We start from the raw sequence: 20,898 nt of genomic DNA on the forward strand, positions 1-20,898 counted from the left end.
CGGTGCCGCCTCCCTCCCGCCGCTGTCCCGCGGTGTCGCCGCGGGCGGGGCCGCCTGTCACAGGGCTGTTAGCTTGCGAGACATGCGGAGGATTGGGATTGTTATGGGCACCCGGGCACCTGCCTCCTATTTGTTATTATTTCAGTCCATTCCAGTAATGGTGCTGAGCAAACTTGAGATGAACATAATTCTTCAGCATTTCACAAGTCAGTGGGATGGTGCTTTGTCTCTGGATTGTGTTTCCTCTCCGCAGCAACTTGTTACAAACTTTGACACAACTGAAGGGCTCTCGATGTTTTAAAGGGAACTGGAGTTGAGCGGGTTTGAATCACATTCCAGGAATAAGTAGGGTCCCTAACAGAAGAGATAAATTGAATTTCAGATAAAAGTCAGTGGCCAAGCATGGTTAAAGATGAGGCTTCTTCACATACACTCTTTTTAAAAAATAACTCCTTGAAAAGTCAGATTTAGAAGGAATGGACAGACTCCTTCAGAGCAGCAGTTCACAGTGTCAGTGTGAATTTATCTCATAGTGTTAATGTGAATTTGCAGTGTACACTGAGCAGTCTGAGTCTGCACTCTTGTACACAGCCAAGAACAGCTGCTGCTACCTACAGTCCTTTGTACACCTTTGGATAAAAACAGCTTTAACAGGGAATTAGGAACAAAAAGGTCAGGGTGGAAATGGAGATCAAACATCTCAGCAAACTTGCAGTAGTAATTCTCTGCTGTGAGAATTTGTCCAGAGTCACCTGGAGTGAGGGAGATAAGTCTTGAGAAAAACAAGACAGAGGCTCAAAGTAAAAGCCCCCAGGCAGGGAATGGAGAGGTTACAGGCACAGTTTCCTCAGCTTGCAGAGGGCAGTGGGCACCCAAGGGTCACCCAAAGGGCTGCAGGTTGCAGATGTTCCAGGTGTTTCCTTCCCCCCATCGCCCATCTCAGGGACAGGGACATGCTGGGGGAGTCCCAGTCACAGTCATTTCAGAGGCCAAGAGTTCCTGGTAGACATGAGCACATCAGGGCTTCTAAAAAGCAGATTAGGATAAAGTTCAACTTTCTCCATCTTGTCCTCTTCAAGGAAGCCAATGTGCCTGTGGGAGAGGCTGTACCTGGAGCCCTTCCAGCCTGCAAGGTGGGCAAACCCCTGTCCCACCAGTCCTGCCTGGATCCACACCAGCCTCAGCCCATGAGAGGCAAGGACCTAAAGCAAACATCATTTCCAAAGGTTCTGCTTCTACCCAGTAAAAGCAATGTCCCCACAGCAGGCAAGGGGCCTGTTGTGCCCTGCATATAACTGTACCTCAGGTGCCTTCAAAAGGGCTCATTGTACAAAGGAACAGCCAGGGCAGGAAGATGAACCAGGAGGAAAGCAGGTTTGCCTGTACTTTAAGGTACTTTCCAAATGTGAATATAATTCCCTAATTTTTACTTTAGATTAACCAGATTTTTGAGTTCAGATTCTCAGCCCCTTGATACCACAGAAGCCAGCTGAAATCTGCTCAGGGTTTTCTACATTGTCCCTCCATAGCTAAACATCTTTCCTGTGGAGGAGACAGCTGGGGCACAAATTGCTGAGCTTCTACTGGGAACAGATTTAAGCCAGAAAGTGCAAGTGACACATTCCAAAGGATCACATTTACACACCTTTATGCACCTTTACTGTTGGCACAACACAGAAGATCCCATTTAATGTGGTAGAAGAGAAAAAACATCTGCTTCAAAAAAACAGAGAAGTGCTGACAACTCATGAGATGCTGAAATCATTCTGATAGACTTGAAAATATGTCCCAGTTACGAGACCTTAGCACCTCAAAGGGCAGTCTTATGTAATGTGCTTTACTTAGCAATCCTCTGATATGGGCATTCCCAATAAAACAGTGTAAGGATTTGTAAGCCTGAGTATTCCCTTGCCTCTGAAAGCCTCATAAAGATTATTTCCTATCAGACATGTGAGAGTCTCCACTGGAAACCCACCAACACTGCATCTGAGCTGACCTGACCATTCAAATTCTAATTTCATCCCAAATCAGCAGGTGGTTATTGGTTGTCTCAACATGGCATTTGTCAGGAATGAAAATTCTTTGCCAAAATAAGCTGTTCAGTGTTATTTATGACACAGACAGATTCTGTTACTCTCCCATAGGGTATTATGCTCAAACACTGTTGACTGAGCCAGCCCTGGCCCTCTCCCCTTTTATGTTTGAGTGCAGCCATTAAATTGTCTTTTAGAAGTTGCACTGAGGGCACAAAAACCCCTCACTTCTCCATTAAATGAGGACAAAACACAGAAATGACCCATGAGTGCATGAACACTGAGAACTGAGTGTTTGCTGTGACAGATTAAACACAAAGTCCCTCCGCGCTCTTCTCAAGCTTTGTGCTCAAGGTGGAGTCCCAAGAAGTGGCCATGGACACATCAGAGGCAGTTGTACCCATTGTCACAGGTGTCACATCCCAGGCAGCCTTCTGACCCCCAGCATGCTGTGTTGACAGAGTGTCCCACACAGACACCACAGCCCTGTTTGAGATCCAAGCACAAGCTCCACACCAACCCAGGATGCAGCTAGCAGCAGAGCACCTCTCTGAGGGGACAAAGATCTATTTTTGTTGACATTTGCCAAATCTCAAGCAGCCATCCAGTGTGACACATCAGAGTCCCTTCAGATACCTGAGCTTGTACAGTGCAGTGTCCCTTTAAAGCCACACTCCTGCAGGGAGCACTGGAAGCCTTGGCTGTGAGAGGCTGAGCCAGGGGAGAAGCAGCCCAGCAGCTGAGTGACCTGTCCATAGCCAGGAGCTCAGCACACACCTGGACATGAAGGGAAAGATACTGAAATAGAGAAACTATAGCAGGGAAAGTGCAGGGGATCCTTCCCCTCCATTACCCTCTCCCAAGGAGGAAAGCCAAATTCCTCTCCCAGCTGTCCTACAGCCTTGGACCAAGGGCTGGGAGACCTGTGGGGCAGAGAAGTTACTGTAAGAGCTGGGTGATGGGGAGCTGTTCCCTGGTGGAAGGGGCAGCCCCAGCAGAGGCAGGACAGGAACCTTACTGACCAGGTAAACTCAAGCCAGCCCCTGAAGGGGGTGAGCAGAGAGGGAATGGTGACAGGCTCCATCAACTGTCCCCATCAATCGTCCTGTGATCATCAAAGGCCAGGGAAGAAGTCAGATCCAAGGTCAGCCTGGGAAGGCCAAACAACAATTCAGGAAAACCTGAAAACTGGTGCAGGAGAGCACAGGAAGGGGGTGAAGGCTCCGGCTTGAGTTTAAGCAGACCCCATTGGCCCCAGGCAGGGGTGCAGGAAGGACCCCAGGTGAGGCTGCTCAGGACGATTAGGCCCTAATTAGTGCTCTCATTAGGGCCTATAACTATGTTATAGCCCTATCCCTGGATTCCAGGAGAACATTTCTGTGGCACATCAGCTCATCCAAGTCTTGCATAATTGGGGCTCTCAGCACCACACTTCAAACTCAGCTCCCTCCCCTCCCACTCTCTGTAAACTCTCCTGCCCCTGTGGTGGCTCTGCTCTCCTGCTGGTTTCCAGGCCTGGATGGTCTCTCTATCCCCTCTGCCAGTCTGTGCCCTCAGGAACACTGGTGTGCCCATGTGCCCTCCCTGTCCATGGCTGCAGGGAAGGCACCCAGCAATGGATAGACAGTCAAGCAAACAGGGATTTACTTCCCTCTTCTCTCACTCTCTAGCATGTGACAGGAAAAACTGTACCATTTCATGAATGTGCCATTCCCTAGTTTGGAACTGAAGAGGAAAGTCCTTTTTTGTTGGGAGTTTCTGTTGTTCTGAGAAATCCAAATGACATTTGCTCCTTTCCAAGCTCTCAGTTTCTAGAAAGAATCTATGAGATCCCACTGTCTTAACTTTCAAAACCATTGCAAGACTTTTCTCAAGGAATTTAATTTGATCCCTGTGCATATGCAGTGAATTAATCAATGCTCTCCAGCACAAAAATCCTCATCCAGGCTCATCCCTGCAGGTGCAGCTTCTACCCTGCTTTCACACTAATGCTGACTTTCTAAAGTGTCACAGGCAGCAATGCTTCTGTTTAGGATCAAAGTTACAGCAAGGAAGATCTCAGAAGTCTCTGCCAAAGCAGTTTCTTGCTGGGGCTGTGCTGTGAAGCTGAACCAGCTGTGAACCCAACCACAGGAGTCTCCTGACAGTTATTTCTCTGCACAGGGATGAGCCAAGCCCAGGAAGATCATGGTCAGATGGCCATGTGGCCTGGCCCAGACAGAGTGAGAAAATGAAGACACTTCAAGGCTCCTGAAGATGCAAAACTTCATTTTTCAAGTCACCTCTGTTTGAAGCATCCAGACCTAAGAGGTACTGAGTACCTGGAGCCTTCCCTAACATCACTGGGTTCATCTGGATGCACATCTCTTGGTGCCTGCAAGCTGGGAAAACCACTGGGATATATCTTAGTGCTCAGGGATCCTGAGGTAATGAAAACATTCTGTGTTAAAACAAATCACCTTCCCCTCCTTTAATGCCTCACACTGACCTTTGTCATCTCATTGCAATGTTATTCCCTTCAACACAGCTGAGTTTAACTGCCTGGGAAAAGCAGAGCCTCTGAGAAGAGCAGGCTGATGATCTCGTGTCTGCAGCCCAGTTTCCAAACTGTCTTTGGCAGTTTCCAGGAGTTGGTTTTCCTGGATTGCTTTGGTGACCCACAGTCACACACACTCCCTGTTTTCCACCCCCAGGCACGTCCTGCTGTTCCCAGACAGACAGACAGGCTCTGGGCTGGGGAGGGACAAGTGAGCAGGTCACTTTTCAGGTGATGGATGGATGGGGAATGGATAGATAGATGGATGGTTGAAAGGAGCAGGATAATGTCAGGGGTGCTGATCCATCCTGATCAGACTGGGAGAAGGGAGGAAAGGAGGGGTGGGTGTCAGAGAGGGATCCTGTGTCAGAACTGTGATGGATGAGGGAGATCTGTTCTGGGAAGGGTGGCTGGGGCAGACAATGCCAGTGCCAGGAGCTGAGCAGGAGGAAACCAGACCCACGCAAGGGCCCTGATTAACCCTGCATTGAGACAGACCTGGGCTGCTGCTCTGGGGCAAACTGAAGGGCAAGCAAATTGCTCATAGTTTGAGCATTTCCAAATCCAGTATGTCCTTGTCAATCTCTTGGACTGACAGACTGGCTCAGGGCTGTGTGTGACCATGACAGTGAATGGCTCATGCTCTCATTCATGAGCTCTTCAGCTTCATTCAGCTTATTTTTCAGACATCTCTCATTTTACATTCACCACTCACTCCTTTCTTTGCACACAGTGAGTTCCAGTTTGAAGGCCTAACCAGAGCAAAGTTTCTCTCCCCACAGTGACCACAGAGGGGCTGAGCTGTCCAGGCAGCCCTGGGTGGAGAGGAGAAGGAGAGAAGCCTCACATGTTTATCATTCACACCAGCTGACCTGTACTCCTCAGTTCCACTACCAGTCTGGACTCCTCCTGGCTCCTCAGGCCAGCTGGGTCACACTGACAGTTGCCCAATCCTTGCTGGAAGCAGGAATGCACTGCTGAGATGCTCTCCTGGCCACCCTTCCCACCCCTTTCATGGCAATATTGAGGGACTTGGATCCCACTCCAAGTTGGCAGCAGAGCAGAGAGCAAGCTGCTGGTGCAGGAAGGTCAATCCAGCTGAGAACAAGATTCTCAGCAACCCAGAGGAAAACTCTAAGGAGCTCTAAAAATCAGGGAGCAATCCAACAAACCATTAACTGCTGCTGCTTACCTTCTGCAGGTATATGAAGACAAAATTTCTGGGCTTTGTGCATATTTGTCTTTCAAAGCACAATTTTAGCTCTCTCTGATACATCTACACAAAAAATCCAGCTTTCTCTTCCTGGTGTAGGATTTTCCCATTTATCCATCATTTTCTAAGTGGCTATCTGATACTCCAGGTGCCTTTCTTGTCCCTGTTCTCCCTCTTTATTTATCCTGTTGGACAATTTGTATCTCCTTTGCAGCTTATGAATATACACCTCATTGATAAGGACATTGAGATCTGCAGTTTGTCTTCTCTGGAATGGTTCTGGCCTCCTTCCTGACTCTCTAGGTATGCCTGCAAATATAGCACAAGTGCATGGCTCACTGCTGAGCACAGCCTTGAGAAATAAACTTCCTTAAGCAACAAGCCACAGCCGTCTGCGGCAGAAGCCAAGACTCACTGGCCTTGCCACATGCCACAAAGGTCACCAGCCCCAAACTGCCCCAGCAGACAGGACAGAATGCCAGAAGCCAAGGACATATAAATCTAATGACTGTCAGCTTAACTATGTCAGCTGATTGCTGAGCTCAGCCAGAGGGGGAAAGGAGAAGATTGGCCCCAGTTTGACTTTATAAGTCTCAAGGAATTGGGACCACTTTCAAAACAAGTGGTTTTAGCAATTCCTTAATTGTTTCACCCAGCAATGGTTCTTTAACCCTCAGCTCTGTGGTGTAGCAGTCAAACCATCCACAGGTCCCAGAGCTGGTCAGAAGAGGGCAGGAAAGCTGGGAGTCTCCACGGAGGAGCTGAAGCCTGTAGGATTTATTTATCTGCTGTAATTCTGGAAAAGGGTTTATTATTTGTCACTTTCCATTGCCCTAAGCTTTGTTTCCAGAGATGCAAGGGCAGAGCACTCCTACAAGGCTCAGGGTCAAGCAAAGTCACACAGTCACAGAATCATGGAGTCATTTAGGTTAAAACACCTCAAAGATCATTGAGTCCAACACTCCCCCAGTATTGCCATGTTCACCACTAGACCCTGCCCCCAAGTGTCCACATGTTTTCTGGGCACTTCCAGGGATGGTGACTCCACCACTGCCCTTGGCAGTCTGGTCAGGCCTGGTGAACCTGAAAGACACCTGGCCTGGCAGGTGACAGAGAGGTGCAGCTGACAGTCACTGAACCATGGAGGTGGCAGTGACCAGGGCTCTGGAGGTCCCCAGTCCATCCTCCCACTCAGGGCAGGACTAGCTGGAACACCAGATTGGAGCAGCCAAGGCTTTTTCACTGAGTCTCAGCAAACACCCCAAACTCTCACAAAGATGGAGATTCCCCCTTTCTTGACCAGTCCTAAGCCTGCAGCAGCTTCCTGGAAAAATTTCGAAGCACAAAGAAGAGTTTGTCCCTCTGTCCCCTCTGTGACCACCCTTGCTCTGCTGGCCACATGTCTGTGGATTTAGCCCAGTGTGCAGAACTTTATCATGGGCACATAGAACTGGTTCATCTTCAAGCTGGCACCCAAGAACATCTCCTGTCCAGGTGGAATGGTTGTGCTAACTTTGAGCGGTGGACATGAGATTGTGAAGTATCTGTGTACAAGTACCAGGGCGAAACTGCAGAAACTTGCTTTGTTAAATGTGTGGAAATTGATAGAGGGCTAAAAGGAGGCAACAAAAATTAATACAAGAGAACTCAAGGTGAAGGTTGGAGTGACAGTGCCTGTCAGCAAAGGCAGGACATGAAGAAGGGCAAGCACTGCAGGAAGGAGAACTCCTGAGCTGGAAACCATCCTGACAAATCCCATCCCATCCCATAAGGCAGTTTGGAGATGGAAGCTTCTAAACCTCAGCATGCCAGAGTCAGGGATTTAGGATTCCTGGCAACATTTCCCTTCTAATGATTTTGCTTACCAGAAAGTCTGTCATTAAGGCCCTGTGAGGAATTGATGTCATGCTGCAGTCTGATATCAGCTATTATTAATAACTGGGGAGTCCTGGCTTATGAAAGGAACACATTTGGGTGTGCTCAGAGGAGATCTATGTTGTTTCATCTGCGTTCAGTGGGGAGGAAACCATGAGTGATCAGGTTCCTTTGACCTTGTACAGGTGCTCTGAAGATGCCATTCCTGCCAGAGAATTGGGTCTATTGCTACTCTCAGGAGCCTGACTCCGATCCTCAAGTGTTTTGTTACAGTAAAAAGTCAACTTTAGGTATAAGACCTCAGTTCAGGTGTTTCATCCTTGAACTGGGGCAGATTTTCATCTCTGTGGTCCATTTTCATATCTCTGTTGAAATCTGCTGGTTTCCTTCATTTCTACATTCCACAGCTTCCTGAGGCTTCAGTCTGAGACTGACTTAAGTGGAGACACTCACAAATGAGAGACCCAAGCATAGGGACCTCCACACCAAACACAGATGGAAAAAAAATAATAGGTTATTTTTATTTCTACTATGACCTTGATTCCCCCAAGGTACTCCTTTCACATCTTCTTCACACCTACAAGATTGTCTCATGTTTTTTGTCCTGATGAGTCTGAGAAGGGATGTTTTGCCAGCTTTTATGCCTTTTACAACCTGGTCTGTTTGCAAAGCCTGGTTTAGTGATTAAGTAAGAATTGACAAATATCAGCCTACGTAGGACTGCACACATTCCTTAAGACAAGCAGTGAAAAAAATCTAGACCAAAAGAAAAGGGCTGACTCTGCAGCACTGACTCTGGAGCACTGAGAGAGTGAGAATATGTGAAGCCTCCATTTTAAATCATAATGATGGCAAAAATGGTGATGACAAAGATGACTGGAGAACAAAGGACACAGGAATGTAAATCCATGAGAGTGTGGATGGAAAACTCCATGTGCAATTCCAGCATGAGCAGGTAAGTATTGCTGTCAGGGAAATATCCCCATTTCTGAGGCCTCCACCACAATCCAGGAAACACAGCTGAAAACCAATTTCTCAAGCAGATGGAGGTGGCACCATGGGCTGCTCAGGTAGTGGAGGGAAAGCTGTATTAAAATAGAGTAAGTTACTTTGTTCAGCCCAACAAAAGAGAGATGGGCAATAAAAAAAAAAAATCTCTTACAAAGGTAAATAACAAAAGGGGACACAAGGTAAGAGAAGGACAAAGAGAATAACTGTCCATAAAGAGGAATATCAGGAGACTTTTAACCACCAGATGTGGCTAGCCCAGCCTCCTGGTTGGAATAGCAAGGTGGAATATTTGACAGAGTTACCATAGATTTATTTTATAATGGGAACTTGGTGTCACAGCTTTCTGCCACTCAAATTCAGAGGCCTTTTCTAAGGTCAGGAGATCTGGGAGGACAAATGGCCAGGAGACACTGAGCTCAGAAACTCTTGGCTGCAGTAAATGCCAGTTGGGGGTGACTTGCTATACAGCTATTTTGGCAATTTGTTGTCCTGACCCTTGGACATTCTCTTTCAATTGCCAGCCTACAGTGAACTGTGTGCACAGCACGATGGCCCCACATCCCAGCCCAGCAGCAGGGCCATGGGGAGAGCTCTGGGTACCACAGTGCACTCATCTGGGTGAGCAAGGCAGGGTCACAGCAGGCTTACAGGCTGCCAACACCCTGCCAGAGAAGCCCTTGGAACAGCCCAATTCTTACCCACTGTAAGACCTCCATGTCCTTTAGACAGAAATCCCAGATGGGTGTTTCATCCAAACAGAAATACACATTTTGTGTGTGTATGTTCTCTGCTGTGATGGTTCTTCCATCATTTGTGTGTGGGTGCCTCGGACAGAATTTCATGGGATGTGCTGGGGGCTCTGGGGCCTCAGAATCACCTCAGTTTCCTGGAGTCCCTGACTCTGCTGACTTGTGATGGAGAGTGTGGGAAGCTGTGACCAGGGAGCGTGTCCTCCTCCCCCTGCACACACAGCTGACAGCAGAGCTCCTGCCCCAGCACCCTGCACCATAAATTACTCACAGCCAGCTTTAACACCTCCACAGAGTTATGCCCCAAAGCTTTCAGTCCCAGAGGCTCTGGAAGGGGTCAGTGCCTCTGCATGTCCAAGCAGGTGTTGATAATAAGGAAATGCCCCCCCGTGGTGAGAGGAATTTTAGAAGCTGTGAGGAGAGGTCGCAGCACAGGGAGGGCGGTGCAGGTGGCTGCACCCACTGACTGCCCTGGGCACTTGGCCTCAAGGACAGAGCTCTCCCTGCAAACAGATCCCTGGCAGAGCCCATGCCAAACACAGCTGCTACAACAGCCTTTGGGCCATGCCTTATGGTTAGGAGCAGTCTGCTGCAGCAAAAATCCCCAGGCTTTCCTGAGGAGCTGGGAAATGCAGATCTCTTGCATCGTTTCACTTGAGAAATGAGCATTCCTGAAGCAAAGGCTAGAAAAACATTTCTTCAAATTTCAGAAGAAAACACACGAACACAACCATTCTACAGTCTACAGTCCCTTTTGGAAGTACAGAAGCTCTCAGTCCTTTCCCTATGTTTGGTGAGATGCACTGAATAACTTGGTTGTGAATCAAAGTTGCAGTGCCACCGTTCAGAAAGGAAATTCAGCATGGAAACAGCAGAAAGCAAGCCAAGTAAAAGTCTCTTCATGCTCATAAATGATGTTTTCTCACACTCCATCATTCCCCAGAGGTGAGGAATTGCCTTGTTTTGATTACTCTGCATGAAGCAGGTGAAGGGGACCCAGGGTGAGGTGCTAAGACCAGTGCTGTGCTAACACAGCTCTGGCACAGCCCCATCACCACCTGCAGCATTTGACTGTTTGTGCTGACTTCCTGTGAGTACTTGGGGTAACCCCTGAGTTCCCAGCATGCCCATGCCAAATGAAATCTTCCAGCAGAGCCTCTATTCCTGCCAGTGCCAGAATCCACCTCCCTTTCATGCCCCATTCCCTTCATGGGACTGCAGGAAGGGAGCTGGCCAGAGCCTGCTTAAATTGAATATTAGGAAAAAATTCTTCACTGAGAGGGTGATCAAGCCGTAGCACACCTGCCTGGGAGTCACCATCCCTGGAAGTATCCAGAAAACAAGTGGATGTGGAGCTCAGGGATGTGGGTTAGTGGTGGCTTGTGCAGAGCTGTGTTAATGGTTGATGATCTCGGAGGTCTTTTTGGCATAAATGATTCTGAGATCCTGTGGCTCATGGTCACAGGACCCCCAGCCTGAGTACTGCTGGTCCTTAGAGGATGCCACTCCTGCTCCTGGATTTTTGTTTGCACTGACATGGCCATAAGGTGCTCTCCAGGTCTGGTCTCCTATTTTCAACAGTGTAGGACAGTTAACTCCATGTTAAAGCTAAGTATTGACCCTGTAGAGGAAACCCTGGAGCTGGGAAGGTGTGAGCCCATCCCAGTCTCCCAGAAGAGGCCATTGAAGCAGGTCTCTGTGTCCTACATCTGTGTGAGGAGGGCCTCCCCTGACCCATCAATTACAGCACACAGTTCCACTGAGCCAGAGCCTCCCAGCACAGTCCTGGCAAACTGCCCTTCCTCCCACTTCTCCCTCATTAGGCTGCTCCTCCCTTGCTTGGTCTTTAATTAGCTTGTCATCAGCAACTTGGCCTGGACTGAATACCCTGCATTGTCCCAAATGAAACTGTGTAGGACAGATGGGACACCAAAGCAGCAAGAGAGGGGGGCAAGAAGACTTGCAAAGCCATCAGTCCATGTCTGACTGCAGGGACAGGCTTGCCAGGAGCAGCAGTAAGATTTCATCTGGCCTGGGCAAACTGAGGGCGGTCAAACTGTAGATTGGCTGAGACCCAGCAACCCCATTTCAGCAAACCCAACACAAGTCCAGCACAGGGAGAGAAAAACCCCAGCAAAACCAGTGGCCTTAAGGAGTGAAGCTCTTTATTGTGGCACTAAAGTTGTCAGGAAAATTAATCGAAAACCACCAGAGGTTTATGTCCAAAATGGAGACAGAGGAGTCCTGTAACCTTATTCAAATAAAGTGAGAGGCCATGGCACATTTCCCCTGGGGTCTCTCAAATTTTGGAGGACACAGCCTCCTAATTTCCTAGCCATATTTCCCTCTCTCCCCATTGGCTGAGGTACTTGAGAGGTGAATTTCCACATACAGACCCTCTTCTAAAGTATATTCCCCCCCATTTTCTTTTCCTGTGAGATTTATCATTCCTCCCATCGCTTCCTTCATCTCCCAGTATCTAGCTTTACCCACAGTTTGTTTACAAAGACAGATCCCTTTCATTCCTTTCAAAGTGAAGCGCTCAACCTACCCACCTGGTTTGGAGCAGCTTCACAAGGAAGCATCCCACCCTCGACTCCCTTTTTTCCCTAGCTCATAAGCCAGCCGGTGGCCTCAGATCCCCTTTTCCCTGCATTTTGCAGGAGGTTTGTTCCCTGTGTGCCACACACAGAGCTCACAGACACTCCTGGCGCCGCTGCAGGGAGGGGACGGGGCAGCAGCAGTGCAGGAGGGGAGAGCAGCCCAGCAAACTGGCACCTGTTGTCAGGCAGAAGCCAAGGCTTGTGTCAGCCTGCTGAAAATGTTTCCCCCTCGACCTTGGCGACCTTTCCCATCACACTTTATGAGGCAGACTGCTCCCATTAAGTGCCACTTGATCCTCTGCTAATGCAGCAGTTATGAAAGGCCCATAGCACTTGTCACTAGGATAAACACCTTCTGAGTGGGAGAAGCTGTGGGGAAGGGGTGCACACACCCTGCCCTCTGCTCCCTCACGTCCCTGCCCTGTCTGTCCATCTCCACTGGCACAGCCCCTGGTTTGGAGCAGGAGAGCTGAGCCTGGCTGCAGCACTGCCCTGCCTCTGCTGCCAGGGCCTCAATGATCACACAGAGAGGGGTGCTTGGGTTGGGCAGACATTGCCCTGCAAGAGAGGGGCTCAGGACACAGCACTGGGTGTGTACTGTCCCTTCAGTCCTGCAGATCACACAAGCTCAACCAGCTGTGATGGGGACAGGTCCTGCTGAGGCCACCCCTGTCCAGCCAGGCCTCAGAGCCCTCTGCAGCTTCAGGGTGCTCAGGAAAAAAGGCTCAAGGTGTGCCAGGGAAGGTTGGACATTAAGAGGAATTTCTTCACAGAAAGAGTTATTAAACATTGCAAGGGGCTGCCGAGGGAGCTTTGGAGTCCCCAGCCCTAGGAACAACTGGATGTGACACTCAGTGCTCTGGGCTGGGTGACAAGGTGGGGGCTGGGCACAGCTTGGGCTCAATGATCTCAAAGGTCTTTTTCAACCTAAATTATTTTATGATTCAGTCTCAGGGGAAGCATAAACACCTTCCCTGCTAGAATGCTCCTTGGCACTGCCCACAGCTTTCACAGCTGAGTCTTGGCTGTTTGGGTGACCTGAGCAGGATCTCCAAGGGGCTGACACTAATGGGGGGTAGGTGGGCACTACTGCCCTGCAGGACTCGCCCAAAGAAAAGAAGAGCTTGAGGGCCAGGGCAGCTGCTCAGAGTACAAACAAGCTGCTAATAATTTCCTGCCAGCCAGCCCTTCCAGCCCTCAGCACGCTCACAGGAGCCACCAGCACCAAGGGATTTTGTCAGCCCTTTGAGAAGGGTGACTACATTGATTCTTCTACCCCAGAACAGGTCTGGACACACACAGAATGTGGCTCATCATCCCTGTGGAGAGACCCCCAGAAAAGGGACTGACTTTGGAAGAAATAGCACACATGGGCAGATTTTAGTGAATTGAAAGGTTTTCAGCGTCTGCACTGAAATATTTGTCAAAGAAGAAGAAAAAGCAATCAAATGAAGTCCCTTTCTGTTCCAGAAGCTCTGGTGCTCCAGTCCTGGCTCTCTGAACTGTGTCAGAGGCCTCCTGGGTCTCAGGAAGCAAGAGAGCTGTCAGCCAGCAGAAGTATCTGAGGTGTTTTCAGTAGCTGTGATGGATGGTGATGCTGGCAGCACTGTTTGGGCTGTGGGTTACCTGGGTGAGGAGTGCTCAAGGTGTGCACATTTCCCTTGTCCCTGTCTGACAGGGGCTGCATGGGCTGAGATTGCTTTGGGGCAGACAGGAGGTCAGTCAGCAGAGACACTTTAGTATAATCTGCTCTGGGTCTGAAATAAATCCCTTCTGGACCAGACATCTACAGATGGTTCTGCTGGTCACTAGTCCCTGTGCAATGCCTTGAATCATGACTCTGTCACAAAACAGAAACACAGAAGGGAAGGTCTAATCCAAGCCCAAACTCTTCAAGAGCTCTGCCTGCTCAGGCATTTTTGGCTCTTGTGGGAGCAAACATTAAAAACAGCAGAGGTTTGTAGGATCACAGCTCTGTGCACCAGTAAGAGCTGGATATTGTGAACACAGTGGCCATCCCTGCTCCTGTGTCACCCTGCAGAGCTGGGACCACTCCTAGGGACTATCTGGTCATTCCTGTATTACCCATCATGAGCATTGCCCAACAAGGAAAGCCTGGGAAGGAGCTGTGAAATCTGCCTGTTGCAGCAAGATCAATTTCCAGGAGAATATTCCCTGTTATTTAGCAGAAATGGGGACAGTGAAAGACTCTCTCCACTGTCCTTGAATATGTTCTCTTTCCACAGGAGGCATTTCTGCCCATCTGACCTATGGCTGAGTGGCTTCTCCCCCTGCTTTCCCTTGCATGGAAAAGACAAATTACACAGCTCTGGGAGATCAGGCTGTTGAAATAAAAAGGGAGTGATGTCATTTTAGCCTTCAGGAGAAATGTCCTGACGTGTGACTGCCCTCCATGGGGTGATAACGGGGTATAATTTATATGGGTAGAAATCCCTCTTCCCACTCTAACAATGTTTTGTTTGCTTTGTCCTGAATATTGAGCCCACTCGTGCCCTGGAAATGATGGTTCAGAATACATGTGCAGAGTTCCTAACCCTGGGCAACGACAAGAAGTTTCATCAGCTCAAATAAATATCCCTGGCTCACCAGAACAGGCCCTCATGCTTCAAATGTCTCACTTCCCTACCTGCCAACATTGGAACTCCATAAATAGGGCCAGCTGGAGGGGAGCTGGGATGTGCACTGCCACCCACGAGATACCCGTGAGGCCAGGCCACACTTGGAGGGAGCTCAGGGTGTACAGAGCACAGCACAGGGAGGAGAGGCCCGGCCCCCAGGGCTGGAGCAGCCTGGGGGATCACAGAGCCATCCACAGCTCCCTCTGGAGCAGGCTGGCTCTGAGCATTTCTCTGCTCTCACAGCACCTCTGCACTGCTCCAATACCTGCAGCAAGGCTCCAGTGGAGACTCCACATCGCTGCAGCAGACTGTGGCTCAGGACATGCTCAGGACATCCAGTTTAGTATTGTAGGAGTCCTAGTAAAATATATGTATTCTCTAAGTGGCCTTGCCCCAATCCTAGTTGCTCTAAATGTGCTGCAGCTGTGATGTCCTTAATTGGGTGCAGCTGTGGCTAATGAAGATAACTGGGATAAAAGGGGGTGGGCTGGCTGGTCAGGGAGAGCCTTGGAGGAGCCCTGGTGAAGCAGCAGGGATAACACTGCTGTGAAGAGCTGCTTGTGAGAAAATCACTCAGAAGGTGTGGGACTCCAGAAATATGATAATAACAGCTGGTGACCCCGGTGTCATAGAAGATAGGGCAGCTGAGAGCTGTGGCAGCCTGAGAGCTGGGACTCTAGAAATACAATAACAACAGTGCAGTGCTTGCTGACATTGGTGTCAGTCTTTCCATCCCTGCCAGTGCATTCTGAAGCAGGATGTGACCACCTCTTGCCAGCACCTTCCCATAAGCCACCAGTATCTTCCAGTGCAGCACCAGACACATGCTGGCACAGCAGCTGCCACCCCCTCTCCCAGCACAAAGGCTGCCCTCAGGGGTTTGTGATTCCCAGCACTGTAGGTCCCCCATGTTTCCACAGGAAGGGCAAGCACAGCCCTCCACAGATGTTCTTCACTGCACAGCCATGGGCTGTATCTTGCTCTGCATTACGCCCCCCTCCCAGCATTACACAGCCCACTGTCACTGAGCCCAGAAAAGCAGTGGAAGGAAATGGGACTTCTGTCTCACTCCCACTGCTCCTGAGCCCATCTGTTCCACAGGGCCAGAGCCATCCAGCACAGCACCAGTAATGTGGAAGCACTCACTGGTGATGTGTCCCATCCTAGCATTCTGTCATTCCTGACAGAAAACACCACTGGGAACCAACACTTGAAATAATCCTACCCAAAGAGGAAGCCAGCACAGTAGAAATGAAGAGCAGGTTCTGTGCCCAGGCTTTGTCTTCCCTTCCAAGGGGAAGGCTCTTTGACAAGTTGGGAATACCCTCAATCCAATCAGGTCTGCATGCTGGAGAAGCTGTTAATTGCCTCTTGAGGTTTTCTGTCAGCAACATTATCCTGTCCTGCCCTGCCCAGCCTGGTCAGTGGCTGCAGTGGGACATGGAGAAGGGGAAGGTGAAATATGATAGGAGAAATAAAACCTACGGCAGCAAGCAATGCTAATAAAAAAATCGTGAGGGAAGCAGCATTCCAAGGAGGGGGGAATGCTGGGGGAGGAAAAGCATGGACCTCTCTTGACAAAGGTCCAGATAATTTTAAAAGGACCCAAGAAATTATATTTTAATGTCTATTTTTAATACAACCTACATGTGTGCTGAGAGCACTGCCTGCCACACCACTATCTTGTTACTTCCCAAATTAGCAGCAAAAATATTAATTTAGACAGGAGGGAATAATTTTTGACAAAAGTGTCACTGCCTTCTGGGGAAGGCGTCTGACCTGGAAAGATCATGCCCAGGGAAACCCCACACCACAGACAATCCCTCAGGGCTAGGAGCCCCACAGCTGGAAACACAACAGTTTGGGGTAGTTCAGCACAGCTGGGTGACTGATGATGATGGCAGATGAGTGTAACACATCACTTTAACTGAACCTAAATATATATTTTTCACTACAGCTGACAACAAAAGGTGTGGAAATAAAAATGACCAGTGCATTACTGGGAGCCTTTGGCAGCTTCCCACCTTCATGTCTGTGTTTGCTTTTCTGGTTTACATTTTCCTTCATCCAAGCAATACAGAAATGAAAGGCTTGTACTCACTCCCTGTCCCTTTTCCAAGGGCTGCAAAAGCCCCTGGCAAGCCCCCAGCCCTCTCTGGGCTGAGCCCTACAGGAGACAACCAGTTCCTGTAGCTGGAGCTTCCCTGGCTCTCCTCCTCCCCAAGGCCAGCCCTGCAGGGAGAGGCAAAACTCCCAACCACACCACTGCATGCACAGGGATGACCCATCTGGGGCCCCCAAATTAAAGGCTGATGGCAGAGCTGAGAAAGCACAACATTAAGCTGCACTGAGGGAACCTGCCCACCTAGTAACATTTTGTGTTCTCTCCTGTGCTAGAGGAAATGAGCATATGCTTTACTTGCCTGAAATCACTTCCTCCAAGCACAGCTGAGTCACTGCTCCAAGTCTCTGCTAAGGTTTCTGGAGAGCATCCTGCTCCAAGGGGGCAAATACAGGTGGGATCCTATAACCACAGTGCCCTCCCAGTCCCACCAAACAGAGAAATTAATCCTGCCCAGGGGTCTCCCCAGGAATTCTTTTATCCTTTCTGAAACAGAACAGCTGTTTATCACAACTCAGCATGGCAGGTCAGAAGATGATGAATTCTGTATCCACTTAAGAATTTTTAGGGAAACAAAACCCCAACTGTGCAAATTGGAAGAAGGCTGAGACATGTGGTCCAATACTGCACTGAGCAACCCTTCCAAACCGTAATAGGGTCTTGGCTACAAACTGCCCTGAAGGCAGTGACCTCTATTAGACTTCCTTGGTCTGTTGTGTAGAATTTACCTCCATTGTTCCTGCTGTTGGGACATGTGAATGAACCTCTTGTTTTACTTTGTTTGTGTGCATGGCTTTTGCTTTACTTAGTAACTGATTTATCCCAAGCCACCAGATGTCTCACTTTCATGCCTCTGACTCTCCTGCCATCACACTGTGAAGGAGTGAGTGAGTGTGGGGCTGCCTTGGCAGCTGGGTTAAGCCAGGACACCCACTGGGAGGCAGGAGGGGTCCCTGACCATCAGCCCAGCCCAGCAGCTCCAAGCTGGCCAGGTTTAAGGAGCAGTCACAGCATGAGGTGTACTGGGGTGACTGCAGCCCCCCTGCACAACCTTAAAAGGCAAAACCAAGCCCCAGAAGGCCTCATGCCAAAAATTCACTTAGGCATAATTGTTCATGCAATTCCATCAAAAGTCTTGGAGAAATTTATTTTTGGCTGAATCAGGTGTTTCAGAAAAGGCTGCCAAAGGCAGTGATTCTCTGCCAAGCAAGGAGGAGCCAGACTTCCCAGGACACCCACGTGGAACAGGAGTAGGAGCAATCCCCAGAGGCTGCAGTCACTCAGCCTCACAAACAGGATCCATCACAGCCATCCTGATTCTATTCCTTCCCCTCTTCCCTCACATCACACACGTGGCAGGGGGAGGACAGCAGGGAGGGTGCCACTGGAGCTTCACAGACATCTCTACACCCAAGGAGCTGAAGCATCCCTGCTCTGGGCAGTGCTCCACACCCCTGGCTTGAAAGGTGAATGCATTTTGGGTCTGGCTTTGCCAAGTCTCCACCTGCCTCAGTTCCATCCGAGCACAACTCCCCTTCCCATGGCAGCTCCCTCCCAGGAGGCTGAAGCTTTTGTTTGGTTCACAGCAGGACTGCACCACCACACAGGATCCCAGGCTCCAGGGAAGAGCATCAGCTCTTGATAAATACCTCAGGGCACAGAGAAAATCAGGCAGGAGGAAGCAGTGTGGGCCAGAGCACTGCTCTGGGGTGCAGCCACTCTCTCCTTTAGTCTTAGCACTGCAGAAGGCCTGGCTGAACCCAGAGGAGATCCCATTCCTCAGCCACCCTGTTTCACAGAATCACAGAAGCACAGAATCACTGAGGCTGGAAAAGACCCCTGAGATCACTGACTCTGACCTGTGACCAACCATGGCACTGTGTGTCACTCCAGGCTTTCCTGAAACACCTCCAGACATGGTGACTCCACCACCTCCCTGGGCACTCCATTCCAATATCTAATCACCCCTTCTGTGAAGAAATTCTTCCTAATGTCCACTCTGAGCCTTCCCTGGCACAAGGTTTGTGACTGGAAGTAGTCTCCTGTCTAGGGGCAGAAATGATTAAACACAGCACAGGTGGAGAAGCAGGAGTCCCCTCTTTGGGGGTCAGCCATGTGTGGGTTGGCTCCCCCTCACCAGCCCAGAGCCCTCCCATCACCAGCCTGAGTGTCCTCCCCATCACACCTTCATGGCTGCACAGCTGTGACCCACGAGAAGCAGCTCCAAGTTCCATGGTCCAGAGTTGCCCTCCATGGCTGGACATTAATGGCTGTTCTCTGCCTGTCCATGCCATGGGAGGTCATGCTGGACACAGGGTCCTGCACAACCCCAGCCTGTGTGTGCATGGCCCAAGGGCACACACTGACACTGGATCTGCCAGGTTATCAGAGCCCAGCCTGCTGGGCAGCCACATCTTCTGTCAGCTCCCACACACACAGCAGCTGCTCCTGCCTGGGACTGACACCATTTGTTCATTAATGTGTGCTCACAAATCTCCATGAGGCTTTTTAAGACCATCAGGTCTTTCAGGGTGAGAGAAGTCCTCAAGAGCTGACTGTCACAAGCAGCTCTTGTGACCCTCACAAGCTCTTCAGCCACCCTCACAGAGCCCCTCCCTGTGCTGTGGTACCTTTTGACTGAGGAAACTGAGGCACAGCACCACAAACCACTTCCTTGGAGCTGGAAGGGAGCTGACAGCATAAAGAGAAGAAGAATTGCCATTGTTTGGTCTAACCACCCATCCTGAACAAGAAAGAGAGCCCTACAGATTGGCCCAATGCCCAGGCACCCTGAAGTCTTCTCTTGTCAGCTTACAATTCCCAAAGCATTTCATTCCATAGGCAATAGAAAGACCAAATAATATTGTTGCAGGTGAAGAATGAAATTTCTTCCCCCAGAATTATAGGATGCTTTTTATAATGGCAGGATGTATTTCTAGAATATTTACAAGTCAATGTATCTGTTCACAATTTAAAATAAACTGCCCTTTAAATATGTGCCAGCTGCTGTGACCCTCGGAGCTGGGCCGGAAGGAGGTTTGCAGTGCTGTCACCAACACCCTTGTCCAGAGAGAACAAGGACAAGCTGTTCCTGTGTGTCCTCAGCCACTGCTGTTGTTAACAAAAATGCCACCTGTCCTTCAGATTGACACCATGAGTGCCAGCAAGGCCTAATTACGTGGGTAAGGGGAAGGAACAGGGCAGGATATTAACAGCTGATGCACTTCCCCTCTTTTACACATTTGTGTTTGTCTCCCATCTCCCATTCCCTCTCCCTCTGTGCCACATGAATTGTGTTTGGTGTCTATTCCCAGGGCACTGCCCATGGAAGGCTCCTCTGAGGCACCTCCCCCTCACCTTAGTGCTGCCAGCAAAGTGCAAGGCAGAAATCGGGAATGAACAGTTCCACGGTGTCACTGGGAGCCCCAAGGTCTCTAAAGCCTCTCCCCAGATCCTGTGTGAGTCACAGATCCCTACAGGGTGGTGTCAGTGGCTAAAATCAACCCAGATTACTGGGAATTCAGGGCAAGATCTCTATAGGGTTCAGAACCCATTGCTGGAGAGATTTTTGAAGGGACCTGCATTCAGCACACACAGAAATTCAGGAAACAAGACCACATCTGTTGGGTGCATGCAGTGGTGCACTTAGGAATGAGGACAAGACTGAGCAACAGGTAGGAAGAAATAAAGCAGCAAATTCTGCTCCCTTCAGGCAAACTCACTTTCCCCACTGCTGCTGGGCTTTAAACACAGCAACAGGGATGATATCCAGGAGATAACCAAGCCTGCTGCAACCCAGTTGTCTGGGACAGACAAAAAGGCAGCTTTGCCAGAGGGAAAGTCAGCAAGGAAACAGGAAACAGTCTCCTGGAAATGTGTGTGAAATCTCCCACTCATCACTGCAAGGAAGTCTACATACAACTCACCCACCTATCCGGAAGTGTACATACAACTCACCCACCTATCCAAGAATTCTGAAACCAGTCTCTTGGAAAAGGCACTTGAATGGAAATGCAACTTTCAAACTCATCCTGTATTGGTCAGTCTGTTTTTGAGGTGCTCACCCAAAAAACCTGATCCCTGGATGTGCTCTCTCAGCTGCCTGGGCTATCCCTTT

At 49.5% G+C, this 20,898-nt stretch overlaps 1 long non-coding RNA gene across 1 annotated transcript; it reads right to left on the minus strand.

The window, feature by feature from the left end:
- Positions 1–1,648: 1,648 nt before the first annotated feature.
- Positions 1,649–3,241, minus strand: LOC135458209 (uncharacterized). Its single transcript, XR_010442874.1, has 3 exons — positions 3,056–3,241; positions 2,887–2,956; positions 1,649–2,810 (listed from the first exon to the last, which is right to left on the minus strand). It is a non-coding gene; the product is annotated as an uncharacterized LOC135458209 (long non-coding RNA).
- Positions 3,242–20,898: the final 17,657 nt, after the last annotated feature.

This window comes from Zonotrichia leucophrys, chromosome 26 (assembly GCF_028769735.1).
Source record: "Zonotrichia leucophrys gambelii isolate GWCS_2022_RI chromosome 26, RI_Zleu_2.0, whole genome shotgun sequence".
In the NCBI taxonomy this organism is placed as follows: Eukaryota; Metazoa; Chordata; class Aves; order Passeriformes; family Passerellidae; genus Zonotrichia; species Zonotrichia leucophrys.